This window comes from Schistocerca nitens, chromosome 9 (genome assembly GCF_023898315.1).
Source record: "Schistocerca nitens isolate TAMUIC-IGC-003100 chromosome 9, iqSchNite1.1, whole genome shotgun sequence".
Classification (NCBI taxonomy): Eukaryota; Metazoa; Arthropoda; class Insecta; order Orthoptera; family Acrididae; genus Schistocerca; species Schistocerca nitens.
In genome coordinates, this window is record NC_064622.1 from 449,532,476 (window position 1) to 449,550,796 (window position 18,321).

Consider the following 18,321-nt stretch of genomic DNA (forward strand, 5'->3'; position numbering starts at 1 on the left):
TCACGATGAATAGCTGCTGCAGAATATCCTTTGGCTGTAAAAAACCTTATGACAGCACGCACTTCACATTTGGCGGGGTTTTCTATTGCAGCACACATTTCAAACTGCCACAAAAACTAAACTAGCGCAGGTACGACGTTCACTCGACCACGGCTTGATGCCGACTGACCTGTTGAGTGCGTGAACGCACAGATGGCGTCGCTACTCCCCCCACAACCCGCACTGTGACCAATCGGAGGTTACTTTCTGAACCGCCCTCGTACATACGATTTTCAAAATATTTTATCATCTTGTTGGTGCACATGTTCCTGATGTATGTCTGCATTTTCAGCTGTTTTAAATATTTAGTTTATTGTTGACAGTCTATAAGATTATACGTTTTTTCGAGTCCTCGACGAATTTTTACTTTCGAAAAAGATGGATAAAAGAATTTGCGTTTAATTTTGCTTGAAAAAATTGAACAAAGTGCAGCACTGCATTCGAAATGTTGGCTGTGGATTTTGGCAAATCTACTATGATATAACAAGAGATTACGAGTGGTATAAGCGTTTCAAAGATGATCGAGAAGACGTTCGAGGACGATGACCGTCCTTGATATCCTACCATATCAATTACTGACGACAATGGGGAAGAAGTAAAGAAAATGGTTCTGGAAAATCGCCAATCACCGTCAGAGAGGTTGCTGATGATGTCGGCATATCCTTTGGGTCATACTAAGCAATTCTTTTGGGAATGAAAGTGAAGCAACGAAGTTTGCTCAGAAACTATTGAATTTGAACCAGAAACGGCGTCGCGTTCACATCCGCCAGGAATTGCTGAATGAAATGGACAACGATCCAGAACTCCTAAAAATGGTTATAACAGGCGACTAAACATGGTTATACGAGTATGACGTCGAAACCAAGGCGCAGTCGTTCTAATGGAAACTGTCTAAAGAGCCAAGACCGTAAAAAATTCGATCACATATGAAGCTTTTTCATTGTTTCCCGTGATTACATTGGGTCGTTCGGCTAATAAGAAATAGTACCTTGAATTTATGCGCAGTTTGCGTTAAGCAATCCGAAGAAAACGACGAGAATTGTGGCAAAGCCGCTCGTGGGAACTGCTTCATGATAATTCTCCCGCTCACATCTCAATGCTTGTTCGTGATTTTTCGGCTAAAAATAAATGGTTCAAATGGCTCTGAGCACTATGGGACTTAACATCTGAGATCATCAGTCCCCTAGAGCTTAGAACTACTTAAACGTAACTAACGTAAGGACGTCACACACATCCATGTCCGAGGCAGCATTCGAACCTGCGACCGTAGCTGTCGCGCGGTTCCGGACTGAAGCGCGTAGAACCGCTCGACCACCACGGCCGGCAGGCAAAAAATTAAACTTATGTTGCGTCAGCCAAAGATTCGCCGGTCATGGCTCCCTGCGACTTTCTTCCATTCCAGAGGCTGAAGAGACCATAAAAGTGAGCATTTGCCTTCACTGATAAGATAAAAACAAACAAGATGAAGGAGCTGAGAGCCACAACGAAAACTGAGTTTCAGAAATGCACCGAAGATTGAAAAAAAAAAAAAAAAAACGCTGATACAAGTGCATTACGTCAGAGGGAGATTACTTTGGAGCGAGCAAAGTTGTTGATGGTGAATAAAGACAGATTCATTATGAAAAACAAAAAATTCCGGTACTTTTTGATCACACTTAGGTGTAAAGAGCAGCTGCGCGGCATGTCGCAGGTTTGTCTGGCCCGTGGGAGAGCATCAAGGGGTTGCTGAAAAACTGAATTGCTAGACTCTTTAAGATAGACGCAGACTATCTCGGCGAAGTCTTGTTACAAAATATCAATCATTCTTCCCGAGCTCCGTACCTGAATGGGAGGGAAAGAAGCCCTAATAACTGGCACCATGGGACGTACCGTCTGCCACAGTGGCTTGTGCGATGCAGCTGTACTAGATTTAGGTGGTTCAAAAATGGTTCAAATGGCTCTGAGCACTATGAGACAACATCTGTCATCAGTCCCCTAGAACTTAGAACTACTTAAACCTAACTAACCTAAGAACATCACACACATCCATGCCCGAGGCAGGATTCGAACCTACGACCGTAGCGGTCGCGCGGTTCCAGACTGAAGCGCCTAGAACCGCTCGGCCACACCGGCTGGTGATTTAGGTGGAAATGGTTGTTGGGTTCAAGCAAAACATGTTAGCATCCGTGAAGAATTACACGGCGTACACCAAACAAGAATTTAAACAAGGTAGTCACGAGCCTGCAGTTCGAAGGAACATTGCATCGTAATTTGGAATAACATAGGCAATGCAATATAGTACTTATCCGCCGACTCCGGGTAAGCGACTTTCAAGTAAAATGTATCCCCTGTCCGGGAATATACATAATGGAAGTACGAGCGCAGGTTGTAGACACATGGTTGACGACGTATATGAAGTTTGGGTCTGGCCGTGAGTCATGCTGCTCGGATAGCCAAATGGTAAGGCGACCGCCTGCGATAAGCGCGAAATCTGGGTTCGAGCCCCGCTCCGACACAAATTTTCACTGTCATTCCATTATGCAGCTGATCGTCGTCCGTATTCGCAACACAGGTTTCATTTATTCATAATGGCTGTAGTCGCCCCAGTGGCTATTCCTTCGGACATGCATGCAGAAAAACCAACATGTCCATGGTGTATGAAGAGTGTGGGAAGAATGCAGTTCGTTCTTGTATGGTGTGTACGACAAGATATCCTAACAGACGTCAACCATCTCGGCAACTCTTTCATCACCGGCGGCAAGTCGCCCAATGTGGCGTCGACTGAAATACGACTTCCACTCGGCGGCCGAACGTCCCCGGATGGGGCCTCCCAGCCAGCGATGCCATACGATCATTTCCGTTTTCATTTCAACCAATTACTTGAAAGTGGTAGTGTAGCACCTAGACAACGTAACTGAAGGAAACAATTGGTGACAGAAGAAGGAGAACTTAATTTTCTTGCCGCTGTAGCAGCTGATACATACGTTAACTCCCGCACAATCGCACGAGGAAGTGACATGAATCAGATGAATGTCCTACACATTCTCCACCGACATACGTTCCACCCCTATCACATCTCTTTCCATCAAGAGATGCATGGGCGTTAAGACGAAATACTTCAGATGTATCATGTATCTCGTCAGTGAAGAAGCTGTATTTACCAATCATGGTAAGGTAGAGTCTATGGAGTCTAAATGTGTGGTGTGGGATAGTGAACCATCAGCGCATAGGCCCGTTTTTCAGACAGAAAACTGAATGCGGACAAGTGTTGTAGCCTTCTAACGGTTCTAGGCGCTACAGTCCAGAACCACTGCTGCTATGGTCGCAGGTTCGAATCCTGCCTCGGGCATGGATGTGCGTGATGTCCTTAGGTTAGTTAGGTTTAATTAGTTCTAAGGTCTAGGGGACTGATGACCTCAGATGTTAAGTCCCATAGTGCTCAGAGCTTTCTAACGGACCGCCTTCCACAGATGCTAGAAGACGTGCCTCTGCAGACTAGGAGGGACTTATTGTGCCAACATGAGGGCTGTCCAGCCCATAGTGCACAAAGTACTACACCATGTCTTCACGAATTGTTTCCAAATCATTGGATTGCACACACAGGCTCTGTACCTTGGCCGGCCCGTTCCCCGGGTCTGGCGCCTGTCTAGATTTTTTTTCCTGTGGGGGAAAGCTAAAAAAACCCGGTCTACAAGGACATACCAATGATATGCAACGACATATTATTGCAGCAGGCTCGGACATTTCCGCTGAAATGCTTGTACGTTCCATATCAGACTGGAAGCGTGTATTGCCACTGCCGGTGGTCATTTTGAACACAACCTGTGATGGTCGGTTGTCTCGTTGCTGGTCATAATCCACATAACTGGTGTACGGAATTATGTTGTTCTTTAGTGTCTGGTACAACAGCTATTGCACAAGTGTCGATGTGGGAACTTGTCGAAATACGATACCTCGTAAACGACTCGCATTGGAATCCTGCAACATACACCACTAACATTCTAATTTCCCTTACTTTTAGTCTGTTAATGTCAATAGGTATTGCTCCAGTTAAGAAAAATGTGTTTGCACAGTGAATACACTTTCTAAGTGTTACTACAATCTTTTATCGGCTAACAATGCGAGCCTCTGACTAAAAATCCATTCTGTGAAAACCGCACATCAGCAGCTCTTTCCATTTCGGCGACATTTGCGGTGCAAGTTATGGGTGATTCACCCTGTACGTAATATATAGCATAGGTCTGTCTAAACGTTTATTAGAATATCGTGAAAAAATATGAAGTGAAAAACACTAAGATTTTTGCTAACAACGTTTCCCAATTATGTATACATTAAATTGTGTAGCCTATGTCGAGCTGAACGTATTCGAGTATCGTGTAAAAATTCGAAACTCATCGGTCAAGTACTTTGCGACACCTTTAGAAACAACCTGAAACTATGACTTGCCTTTATATAGTAATATAAATAACTCAACCTCGTGTTATTTGCCGTTGCTGTCTACAGAATTGTGTATTAACCCCACCCCACCCCTCTAGATCCGCGCGTATGTCAGGCTCGCTCCATGGACGGTTCGGGCACTTAAAATTTGTTTGGTGAAAATGTCAAATGCTCTGTGGTTCAGTTTCTGCGTATCCCCGTATAATCTAACGAGTGAACATATTCTCCTTTCGAAGAAAGACTAGTGTGTAACCCCTCTAAAAGGACGGCATTATTTATAAAGTCGATTGCCAACAACGGATAAATTTGTCATTTGTGCTAAGCATTAACAAAAGTGACAAAGTTACAGGGGTTGGAATAAAATATAGCAACATCGCGAGAAATGAATGCTTGACCATAAATGCAAAGTATTTGACCACGAACGGCAGCTGTGCAATGGCCTCGATACGTTCAAATTATTGATGCTCGTGTAATGTGTGTTTCAGTAACCAAAGAAGCCGAAATGTTTCATGTTTGGAGAGGCAATCTATCTAAGATTTATATCGCATACAGAGAAAGTCGAGAAACATCATCCGCCAAGTCACAACCTAAACGAAAGTGTGTATTGGCTGACCCTGGCAGACGGTCGTTGAAGATCGGTTGGTTGGGTTGTTTTGGGGAAGAAGACCAGACAGCGAGGTCATCGGTCTTATCGGATTAAGGAAGGATAGGGAAGGAAGTCGGCCGTGCCCTTTCAGAGGAACCATCCCGGCATTTGCCTGGAGTGATTTAGGGAAATCACGGAAAACCTAAATCAGGATGACCGGACGCGGGATTGAACCATCGTCCTCCCGAATGCGAGTCCAGTGTCTAACCACTGCACCACCTAGCTCGGTGGTCGTTGAAGAGAATTGTGACAAAAATAAGAGGACGACAGTTGTAAAAGGCACTTCAGAACAGAATGTTACACGAGGGAAGCGTCATGGGCAGGGAATTGCAGGGAGGACTCGAATTCCAAACCCACTCATCGGTGATGCAAATTCCCATAACACGAAAACACGGCAGCGAACCCTTAAAACTTGGGACTAACGAGTAATGGAAGATATTTGGTTCGATGAGTCCTGTCTCACACTGTTTCCAACTTCTCGCCGAATTTACGTTCTAAGAGTGAAACTTGCTGAGGGTTTGGTGAGAATTTTGGCAATCGCATCATGGTACTCCACGGGCCCTATGGTTACTATATAAGGTCGCATTACTGCCGAGGATTGTGTGACCATTTTGGCTGATAAGGTTTATCCCGCAGTACCATGTTTGTTCTCCAATCGTGGTGCTGTGTTCCGAGAGGACTCGTGTTCAAGCAGCTCACATCGTCCAGGAGTGGTTTTGTGAGCACGAGGATGAAGTGTACTATCTCCCTTAGTCATCACAGTCACCAGATCTCAATGTCATTGAGCCTTTGTACTTCACTTTGGAGGGAAGGTAAACAACACGATAATATACTGAAGAGTCAAAGACACTGGCACACCTGCCTAAAGTCGCGTAGGGCCCACGCGAACACGCATTAAGTGCCACGACACGACGCGGCACGGACTCGACTAATGTCTGAAGTAGTGCTGGAGGAAATTACCACCATGAATCCTGCAGCGCTTTCCATAAACCCGTAAGAGTACGAGGGGGAGGAGATCTCATCTGAATATCACGTTTAAAGGCTCCCAGATATGCTCAATAATTTCATGTCTGGGGAGTCTGGTGGTCATCGGAAGTTCAAACTCAGAAGAGTGTCACTCCTGCTAAGCAAAAATATTTTTCTACCTTTCTTGACATTCCTTGTAATACCTGTAGTCATCATTGCTGCCACAGTCTTATGATCACCCGATTCCTTCTTCCCCTGTGTTAACTGATTCGATATGTTCATTGTCTGTTTATTGCTAGGAAGTCTAAGACGTTCCTTACTCGAGTTGCTTCTCTAATTATCGGCTCGAAGTAATTTCCAGACAAGACAATCAGAATAACATCGCCCGAATTCCTGTCTCTAGCAGCAGTTTCAAGAGCACGACTCTCCCACTCTATACCAGGCAAGTTGAAGTCAGCCCATATCACAATGGCATGATCAGAAGCGCTCTACCAGTACAAATCCTGACGCTGGCGGCCTTGAAAACCATCACCATTTTTGACCGACATTTGCTGCTTAAATTCACCAACATTAATTCACATTCGGAATCCATGATAACCTCGCGACATCTGAATCGCCAAAGAAACTGAGACAGACATGCGTGTTCAAATACAGAAATTTGTAATCAGATAGAATACGGCGCTGCAATCGGCAACGTCTTTGTAAGACAACAAGTGTCTGGCGCAGTTGTTTGGTCTCTCACTGCTGCTACAATGACAGGTTATCAAGATTTAAGTGAGTTTGAACGTAGTGTTACAGTCGGCGCACGAGCGATGAGACACAGCATCTCCGAGGTAGCGATGACCATTCCACGAGTGTATCGTGAATATCAGGAATCCGGTAAAACAGCAAATCTCCGACATCGCTGCGGCCAGGAAAAGTTCCCGCAAGAATGGGACCAATAACGACTGAAGAGAATCGATCAACGTGACAGACGTGCAACTCTTCTGCACATTGCTGCAGATTTCAGTGCTGGCCCATCAACAATTTTCAGTGTGCAAAACATTCAACGAAACATCATCGTTATGGGCTTTCGGAGCCGAAGTCCCACTCGTGTATCCTTGATGACTGCACGACACAAAGCTATACGCCTCCCCTGGGTCCAACACTGACATGGTTGATGACTGGAAACATGTTGCCTGTCCGGGCGAGTCTCGTTTCGAAATTGTATTAAGTGGTCGGACGTTTACGGGTAGGACACAACCTCGTGAATCCTGCATATCAGTAGGGGACTGTTCCAGGTGGTGGAGGCTCTGTAACGGTGTGCGTCGTGTGAGTTGGAGTGATATGGGATCCCTGATATGTGTAGATACCACTCTGATAGGTGAAACGTACGTAAGCATCCTGTCTGAACTCGTGCATCCATTCATGTATATTGTGCATTTCGACGGACTTGGATAATTCCAGCAGGACAGTGGGATACTCCACACGTCCAGAATTGCTACAGAGTGTCTGAGCAGTCAGCACCAAATATTCACTGCTGAGGACGAAGATGTGGACATAGATGGAAAAAATTCGAAAGCATCGTTCGATGTACCGGTACCTCAGGCAAGTATGTTCCGAGCAAAGTCTTCAAATGTGTGAATTCCTAAGGAACCGAACTGCTGAAGTCATCGGTCCGTAGACCTACACACTACCTAAACTAACTTATGCTAAGAACAAAACACACAACCATGCCCGTGGGAGGACTCGAACCTCCGACAGGAGGAGCAAAATCTTACGGGATACGAAAGACCCACAGTGTTTTAATAGCCATATTAGGAACCTGTCACGTAAACAAAAAAAAGAGATTCATCACAGATTCAAGAGAAGTCAAAACCTACTTGACAAACAAAAGTTGAACGTTGAACGAAGCGAAAATGAGCGTAAGGAGAGCAATGGGAGAAGCGTTCAGTGACTTTGAAAATAAAATGTTGTCAACCGATCTGAATGTTATGTAAAACCAGTATGCGATTCGAAATCTTCCCCCATTCATTCAGTGACCATACTAGCACCGAAACGAAAGATAACCGAGAGACGGCCGAAATGCCGAATCCGGCCTTTTCGAAATTGTTTCACACGGATCATAATACGGCCCCTCATTTCAACCACAGTACAAACGTCGAAATGGCACATATTGAGATAATCGATCGCGGAATAGCAATGCAACTACAATCGCTTAGAACTGGAAAGGCATCAGGATTAGATGAAATACATATTAGATTTTACAAAGATTATGCGAAATACCCTGCTCCTCTTCTAGCAGCAGTTTATCGTAGATTGTTGGAGCCTATTGACTGGGAAAAAAGCGCAGGTCATTCCCTTTTTCAAGAAGGGTCGTGACACAGATGCACATAATTATAAGACTAGATCATAGACGCGGAAAAATAGATGCTGAAAAATTATGAAGCTTTTGGAGAACGAAAATCTCCTCTATAAAGATCAACATGGATAATTTTCGGAGTAACTGAATGGAGTGTGATTTATATGTATATAAATGGTCTAGTAGAAAGCATCGGGAGCTCTTTGAAATTGTTCGCAGATGAGGCGGTTGTCTATAAGAAAATAGCAGCGCCAGAAGACAGTATCGATTTGCAGAATGACGTGCAAGAGGATTGATTAACGGTACAGGCTCTGGGCGTTGGGCTTGAATGTAAATAAATGCAACATATTGCACAGCCATAGAAAATACACTACTTGACAACTATACTATTGATGAAAAATTGCTGGAAACAGTGTCTACCGTAAAATATCGAGGAGTAACTGTCCAAAGCGACCTTAACTCTTTCAGGGTAGGTGGTGCAACGTGTGTACCACCATTCGTCCTCGCTTCAATGCATGGTGGTACAAAAAACGTAGCACTTAATTGTGAAGTCCTGACTCGTCCAGTATGAAGGAGTGTTTTCTGAACCACCGACTGTATGTAATTTGGTAGTTCCCACAATGACAGAGAGAGGTCAGAAGTAGTGTTGCTCCACACAGTCCGTCTGTGGCGATTGTTGTTTCCTGCAGTGCTGCTGATTTTTGCCCTGTGCGATCGAGTGGGTAATTGCCTCCGCCTTTACGTGATACAGTGTTGCTTCAGCTGTTTATAACAGGCAAGATAATGATTGTTATACATTCAGAATCGCTCTAGAATTCTTAGATTATTCTATAGAAGACTAGTCTTTTGTGAATAATTCAGAATCCAGCCCGGCCGTTGTGGCCGAGCGGTTCTAGGCGCTTCAGTCCGGAACCGCCCTGCTTCTACTACGGTCGCAGGTTCGAACCTTGCCTGTGGCATGGATGTGTGTGATGTCCTTAGTTAGGTTTAAGTCGTTCTAAGTCTAGGGCGACTGATGACCTCAGATGTTAAGTCCCATAGTGCTCAGAACCATTTGAACCATTTTCAGAATCCAAAATATGTACTATCATACATCAACGTTCCTCTACTACGTGAGATATTGCTTTGAATATCGTGTATTGTTACACGTTTCGTGCATTGTTTGTGCAATAAAGTTGCATGGGAGTGTAAATGAAGTTCATATATGTAATTTATGGCGTTATCTTCCATTTCAGTTTATAATGAATCGCTTTAGGGAAGTATTGAAAGATGATGAGATAATGGCAATACTCGAAGCCGAAATACCATCAGGTGAGAGTTCGTCAGACGAAGATGTGGTGACGACCCAGATTACTGTGTACCACATTCAGGGTTATTTCTGACACAAGCTCTTCAGAAAAAAGGGATTCACTTGAGAAAACACACACTCAACGGACTTGTCATGTTACTGTTCTGGTGGAACTGTATCCAGTTCAACTGCTGATCCAGAGCAAGTACCAGCACATAATGCAGGTGATGGAAATGCAACTCCCATAGCTGTAACATCACGTAAACAGCCTCCCAAATGGGGAAAACAGAAACCTCAACAACCTCCGCATTTTTCCTAAGTAACTGGTCCTGCTGCGCATGTGAGAGACTTAGAGGATTCCACTCCCCATAATTTGTTCAAATTGTTCATATCTTATGATTTAATTCAGTGGACTATAGAAATTCTTCCAATCCATCTCTGGCATGAATCAGCAAAGCAGTGTTTAATAGTATTAGTTGAAAACAGTCTTGGTTGCAATTTCAGTTTTTTTTATCAACTACACGTTTCAGCTTATTTAGGCATCTTCAGGTTGATCTTAATTTGATATTTCTTAGGACGATCCATTAGACAGAGTAGCTAAATGGCATCGTCGAGTACATCAGGCCAACATCGCCTTCGTTAACCTCAGTAAATACTTTCTAGATGGACGTGAGTGACTCCAAGACCTGCATAACGCGTTCACGTGACGTCCATCTAGAAAGTATTTACTGAGGTTAACGAAGGCGATGTTGGCCTGATGTACTCGACGATGCCCTTCAGCTACTCTGTCTAATGGATCGTCCTAAAGAATACCAAATTAAGATCAGCCTGAGGATCCCTAAATAAGGTGAAACGCGTAGTTGATAAATAAATAAACTAAAATTGCAACCAAGATTGTTTTCAACTAATACTATCAGTGGATTGTTATGCAGACTAATCTTTATGCTGAACAAGAGTGCCAGAAAAATGTGAAACCTTAGAAACACACAACATGTAGGGAGATGGAAACTTTTCTTGGCTTGAAACCACAGGCAAGTTACAGGACTTACTGGAGCTCTGCGCCTGATTTTCATGATACCCACATTGGCTGTTAATCGTTTTGGGTTGTTTTTGTCTCTTTTGCATCTAAATGACAACAGCTGCATGCCAAAGCAGGGTGAGGAGGGTTATGATAATCTGTACAAGTTACAACCGTTTTTGTCTACTATGGTGGATGACAATTTCAGAAGTGCCTATCATCCAAGTGAATATGTAGGTGTAGATGAACCGATGATCAAATTCAAAGGCAAGTAATCCTTGAAACAGTACTTACATAAAAAAAACCAAAAGAGGCTACAAAGTGTGGATGTTAGTAGATAAGTCTTGTTATGCACTAAAATTCGACACTTCTATTGGTAAAATAGGCAACACATCGGAAAAAACATTCTGGAGAGAGGGCAGTAAAAAAGCTGCTGACAGGTAGGAAAAAATCATAGAGTTTTCTTTGACAGTTATTTCAACAGTGTAAACTGAGGGAGGATCTGAAAAGGAAACAAATACATGTATGTGGTACTGTCAGTATATCGAGAAAGAATCTGTCTCAGCTGAAACAAGACAAAGAATTGAAACGTGGTGAATACGACTGGGCTGCAAGTGACACTGGATTGTGTATTGTAAAATGGAAGGACAAAAGAACAGTGCATTTGTTGTCAAGCTTTCATGACCCAAGAACCACAACAGAAGTACAGCGGAAAGAAAGGAACGGAACTGTGAAAAAGCTGCTTTACTTTCTACTGGTAGTTGACTACAATGAAAATATGAACTGTGTGGATACATTTGATCATAGGATGACGATGATGATGATGGTTTGTGGGGCGCTGAACTGCGCGGTTATCAGCGCCCGTACAAATTCCCAACCTTTGCTCAGTCCAAAGTCGCCACTTTCAGGAATGATGATGAAATGATGAGGACAACACAAACACCAAGTGATCTCGAAGCAGGTGAAAATCCCTGCCCCCGCCGGGAATCGAACCCGGGACCCCGTGCTCGGGAAGCGAGAACGCGACCGCGAGACCACGAGTTACGGACTTGATCAAAGGAAATCAACATATGACTTTGATAGGAAGAGTATGAAATGGTGATCTCGTATCTTCTGGTGTCGTGAATGCTTTCTGCTTCACAAGGAACTGAAGCTTTAAACAATGACGATGCAGAACTTTCGGAGAGAAGTGTCCAGAAGTCTGCTTTAAGAAGAAGAGGCAGCGCCTGAGCAGTTAAGTAGAGATTAGCAAAAAGAAACTTCATGTGCTCAAAACCGTGAGAATAGTAAGTTCAGCACACCAGCCACGAAGAACTCTACAACGAAGATGTGCAAATTGCAGTACCAAGGAAAAGCAGATATGAACCGAATGGATGTGTTGCGTGTGCCAGGTACACATAATGTACCACCATTGTTTTCGAAAGACTCTTTTGGAATACATCATAATGTCTTTTAATGCTTTTATTCTAATGTAATTATATAACTTTTAACCCAATTTTTATTAATTTGTTCAACAAATGAAAGTCTTATGCAATAAGGGTCGAAATTCGTCTCATATCCCCGCGCATGAAAGAGTTAAGTGGAATGACCGCATAAAACAAATAGTAGGAAATGCACATGCGAGACTGATATTCATAGGAAGAATCTTAAGGAGATGTAACTCATCCACGAAGGCAGTAGCTTACAAGGCGCTTTTTCGACCCTTACCGGACACTGAAGATCCAACATGGAGCGCCTCGTCACGGATTCGTTTAGTCGGCGCGAGAGCGTTACAGAGGTGCTCAACAAACTGCAGTGGCAGACATTACAAGATGTGCGTTGCGAATCACGGTGAGGTTTACTACTGACATATCTAGGGAGCACTATCCGGGAAGAGCCGGACAACATATTACTTCCTCTCACATACAGCTCACGAAATGGCCACGGCGAGAAAATTCGAGAAATTACAGATAATACAGAGACTTACAGACAATCATTCTTTCCACGCGTGATTCGTGAGTGTAACAGGGAAGGGAGCATCAGTTAGTGGTACCAAAAGTACCCTCCACCACACACCGTTAGGTGATTTGCGGAGTTACAATGTAGATGCTAAAGGGGACTTGATCGCAATCACCATCGTCACTTGCTGAACGTGCCACTGTGGTATAAGATTTCCCTTGAAAATCATACAAGGCCTGTATTGTTTGCAATCCGAAAAGACGAAGCTGTATTGAATGCCAACGCGTTTCCTACACCGCATCGGGCATGGTAATGTGTTGTGCTCGAGTTGTTTTCCTATTTGTGCCTACGCCCTGCTGTTGCCATAAAAAAATCCTAGGAGCAATCGATGACTGGCGTGACAAACTTAAATCATACGATATCAGTGACACCATTCACTTCACTTATTATTAAGTTAACACGTAAATAATCGACCAGCCCTACCTACGCAATTCGCATGACATGCAAGTTAAAATGAGGTGTACCATAAAGTATACGGCAACTCCCAAGAATCACTCTATGTAAGCCCAATAGGAACAGGAAATCAATACATAACATGCACACTGTGTTGACGACAAGAACTAATATTGGAAACAAGCAAACTAATAGCGATTACCACTCCATATAGAGCAATTTTATATACTGCACTGCCAACGTACACACAAATGTTGGAGAAGGAAACAGCTTTTAAAATCATTTCTTGTTGAGAAGTGTTTCTCTTGTGTAAATGAAAATATTTCCTCGCAGAAGCACAAGCCCGTCGTTTATTGTTGAGAACTTTCTAATCGGTTAAGACACATACTAGCTGTGCTGTGTTTCTCTTTGCACAAGAATATTTCTGCTGTTGGTTTCCTTTTTTTTCTGTTTCACACGCAGTGCGATGCACGTTCTCAGAGAAGAGGTCTGTTGCAAGATTAATGGTGATATATATAATGTTGGCAGCTGATTGTGTGTTCATGTATTTATGCTTTTTAAGATTGTTCTACATGTGTGTTCATAGGAGTGTAATTTAACCACGTTTCTTGTTCTAGTTATATCGCTGATTATACTTCTTATGCACTTTCTAACGTCCTTCTAGATTAGCTGTAAATGGTTTTCCTTCCAAATCATGTACCAAGCGAGATAGCTAAGCCAGTGTTAAATCACTGGACACGCTTTCGGGAGGAGTGGATGTCTTACTCCCTTCGGCCATCCTGACTTGGGTTTCCCAAGTTGCTAAGGTGAATGATGGAGTGGTTCCATTGATAAGGCCATGGCCGACTTTCTGCCCTTACCTCCTATTTTGCTTGGTATATGTTTTATATATGTGTAAGTTCTGTAATGTACGTGACATGCCTGATGTACTGAATAGTCTACGTACGAATAAATAAAATAAACGGAGATGCAGATTTTGTGCTGATCTTAACCCTTTAAATGGCAAAAGGTTTTTTTTCCAATTTAACAACGAAAAACATGTCAATATGCACTCTTTGGGAGTATAAATGAATAAGCCTGATCAATTATTTATTTCCAGATGTACCTGGAGTTACACCAATGAATAAGGAGAAAAGATAATACTTGCTATTTCAAGATGTTTACCCGTGGTATAGATATACTTAAGAGCGTCACTTAAAGGGTCAACTGTCGACTCTCCTGTTAACGCCACAATTTTGAATGACGAGCCGTAATTTCAGGATAAACACTCACCACAGAATATACGTGAAGAGAGAGCACAAAACTAGGTATACATCGCGATCCTGTTTTAAATCTATAGAGCATTAATCAAAAAGACTAGACCTATGCTGATACCCCTCTATTTGCAGTGCAGTGTGAAATACCAGTGGGCTCAAGGCTAAGATGACAGCGGCACCAACACAAAATTTCGTCGGATGCAAAGGACAACTGTGTTTTTATAAATAAATACAACCGTTGCAGAGTATTATCTAACATCAAACTGAAACCCGATTTAGTCACGTGTTACGGGCAAAGGCAGTAGCGACTATGCAACAAGCTATAAAATATTTAATTTAGTATTCATCCAATAAAGAAATTACATTTTCTCAATCAAATCTTCTAAGTGGCATGATTTTGTTTTTGTATCCATTTCCATTGGTGAGACTACTTAACACCACATACCTAATGGTAGACTTAAAACTAGATAATAAAGTTAGCAGGTTTATTCATTGCTGTTCCCAAGGATTACATGTTGACACGTATTTCATTGTTACGCTACTGTCATTGCTAGGATCGGCTTATATGCTTTAGATGCTCCAGAAGCCTGTCATGGATCAGTCGGCCTCAAATATTTCAGTGCGCCCTGTGTTTATTGGCAACGATGTAACAAATCTTTAGCGCTCAATCCGGGAGCTTATTCTCCTCCTACGCGAGTTGCAGTTTCGTATCGCATACCTCTTTCTTCTTTGACTAGATCATCGGATTCTGTTCTTCGTTCATCGCGAGGGAAACAATTTTGAGTGAGGAAGAGTCTATTCCACGCAGGGGGGAACGACTGACATTTCCGTGACAGGGGGTAATTTTGGTTTGCCACTGTCATACAATAAAGTCACGGGTCCAGCGTGGCAAAAAGTCACATATAGCTCATATGCCTCTTTGCGAACTATTACGGAAGTGTTTTTTTAACTTTCACAGCCTCTACGCAAGTTCTACGTAGTGATGCAAAAACATTTCTGGTTCTGCCCTCAAAAATTCTCAAAATTTTCCACTGTGCCTCTGTTTAATTACACTGCAAGTTCAGTCGCGAATAGTGGTTTATGACAAGGAAACGAAATAACAAAAAATGCATCTCATTGTAAATAACGCTACAACAGGGAACTGGTCTAACATTAAGCTGAAATGTGGCGCTTATCTCTCGCTATCAGTCACTAATGAGGGCATGTTTTGTTTGACAGCGGAAATAGGGAGTTTGTTTATTTTTGGTGGTTTGGCACCATCCTATGTGAGGTATGAGCTGTACATTTAGTCCGAGTGAGTAGTAAACTCAGAGTGAACGACGCCAGTAAATAACTCGCTAATATTCAATAGTGCAATGCAAACTTTCTTTATCCTTTACTGAATTACTAAGTAATATCAGTGTACCGTGCCAGTATTCAGAACAATGTTGAGGGAGCCCTGATTCAGTTTGGTGACTAGGCAATGTTCGGCGCCTAATCACTGTACGTCGGATAGTAACAATTTCCGGATGCTCTGTTGTATTTAGCGAAATAAATTACTTGGGGCTTGTTCCTCAAGTAGCAATATTCATAGGAATGTTCCGCGGCAAAGAATGAACATCCAGCTGCAACGACGTTTTGGATACCATAAACTGTTCTGTATCTTGTAACAGTTACAAATATTATCATGTAAATCTCACGTTATCACTAAATGGAAATGCGAGCAAATTTTATTAATACGATTAGTTAAGACATTATAACTGGCGAATACCAGTGATAAAAAGTTATGCGTGAATGTTTACGGTAAAAACATCTCAAAGTATCGACATACCAACTGCAGTTAGGAAATATTAACGTAGTATCTATAATTATGAAGCTGAGAATGACGTTTCAGTATATTTACACGAATGCCATAAGTGGTACTGATTATCAGAGGGCCAGACCAAGGCCGACTGAGCAAGAGAGAGAGAGAGAGAGAGAGAGAGAGAGAGAGAGAAATAGTGTAAAGTGATCATTGCTGAAAGTTTAGTCACATTCAAAGCAGGAACTACTCTTGTGGGAATTCTATGCATTAGTGTAGTGGGCTCTTCGTGATAAGCTGGGCATAACTTGCCGGCACGTATCTAGGAGGATGATATTAATAAAGCGAACCACCCATGGGCCGTTGTGTACCGAAGAGGCAGAAAAAACCCACATGTGTCATTGAAGAAGCAACTGATATCATCAGTGTAGAGAGACAGCCCGCTGACAGTAGGGCCTATGCCATAAATGTTGATTCCCGCTAAAAATGAAACAGCGAATTTGTAAGCCAACCAACTGCACAAGGTTACGAGGAGCAGTTGATTTATTTTTAGTCTCAATACACTTTAAGTGATGGCCTATCACGTATTACATGCTTGTAACTAGAATTCTGGATGTATAAATATAATTAAAGCAGATTGCGGTAAGAGGCCTTTTCTTAAAACTTCGACTGATGAAAATATTTGATATGAAGAGGGCTGTAAGGCAGACAGTTCGGCAAGATAACAACAAGAATCTCACTGCCTGTCAGTATGAGGAAACTGTATGTATTGACGTAAATTATTTCTGAATGACAATTCAGTGTCCACAATACACTGTCTCATTCGTTTCAGGTCATTTCAACGCAGCAAACCTTTGTTTATCAGCTGAAATTAATGTACATTGATTTTAAACACTTCTATATGAGTTATCTGAGACTATAACTCATCTGATGAAATAATATTTTCAAGCTAAAATAAACTATCATAGCAGAGTACAAGTAAAGTAACATTTAGCAAATTGTAATGCCTCACTCACAACTTAAATACAATTTATGACATTTCTAGTAAAGTTAATTAAACAATATTTTTTTTAGTTAACACGGTAAATTTTTACAATGCATAGCCGAAGTTCTGTACAGTTATACTGTTATTTCGTATTTCATGAATGGAACACGACCAGTAGTAGCGGTGACAGCTGAGCAATGACCACAAAAAGACTGACAGCTTTACGATATCATAACGTCTCCTCGATAAAGCAAAGATACTCACGGAAGCGGAATAAAAGCAGAGAAAAACGAATCACATCTTCTACCGCAGACGACAATGGGAAGAGCGCAGCGGAGGGCGACAGTGCGCCGCCAGCAGTCTCCGCCACATACCGAGCCAGGGGCGGATCGCGGCGCCGCCGACACTCGTGAAAACACCAGCCACCACCACTTACACAGCACCAGCACTCACACGCAATGCCGCTGCTCTGAGTCTGATCCCTCTAGCGCCAGACGCAGCCGGCGTGGCGCGCACCGCCACATTCAACTGTTTCTTTCACGTATCGATTCTCGACAGCATTATTGATCTCGGCGCTCCACGGCGGCAGTCGCAGCGGCGCACATGCGTTTCGGCGATAGTTGGCGCCTGGCCCGCAGCACCATATTTGCGTCGAACAGTTCCTTCTTACAGGGAAGACGAAGAAATTTCAGTTGCTTCGACCGTCGTTGACGCCGAACCGTGGCGCGGCGGGAGATCCCAGGGCAGACGGCTGTTCCGCCCCGTCAATAATCACATTCTGTAATTCGACTGGGACGCTCGCCAGTGACTTCCTCTCCGCTGTGGGCCGTTTACGTGTTGGATTGGCGTCGCCTTCCAGCTCTGAGAACCGGGCGAGCGCGTTCGTCTGCGAACACACGGCGCGTGCTGACACGGCCGGCCCGCAGCAGAGCGCTCTACCGTCTGGCCCAGGCGAGCTGACTGGGCGCTTTGCAAACGGCCGACCTCCCCTCCCGGCCCTTCCATTCCCCCACCACCGCGCACCCGGCACTGCAGCTTTAACCCTCTCAGCGAGACTCCGCGCGTTCATTGCCTGCGCAATGGAGAAGTTGCCGATCGCGCTGTACGTTGCTTTGCTCGCGCGGTGTGCTGTATCTCGATTTTGCGTGAAATGAGTTTCGTACACATGTAATGAAAGTCATATTCACTGCTCAAT

The 18,321-nt window shown here is 43.3% G+C and overlaps 1 protein-coding gene across 2 annotated transcripts in view; it reads right to left on the bottom strand.

Annotated features, from left to right (window-relative positions):
* LOC126202954 (cholesterol transporter ABCA5-like) overlaps positions 1-18,056 on the bottom strand; it is a 329,252-nt gene extending 311,196 nt beyond the window's left edge. For both annotated transcript variants that reach the window (XM_049937074.1, XM_049937072.1), the window contains exon 1: positions 17,391-18,056. The gene's annotated coding sequence lies outside the window, so the exon portion shown is untranslated. The remainder of the gene's footprint in view (positions 1-17,390) is intronic.
* Positions 18,057-18,321: the final 265 nt, after the last annotated feature.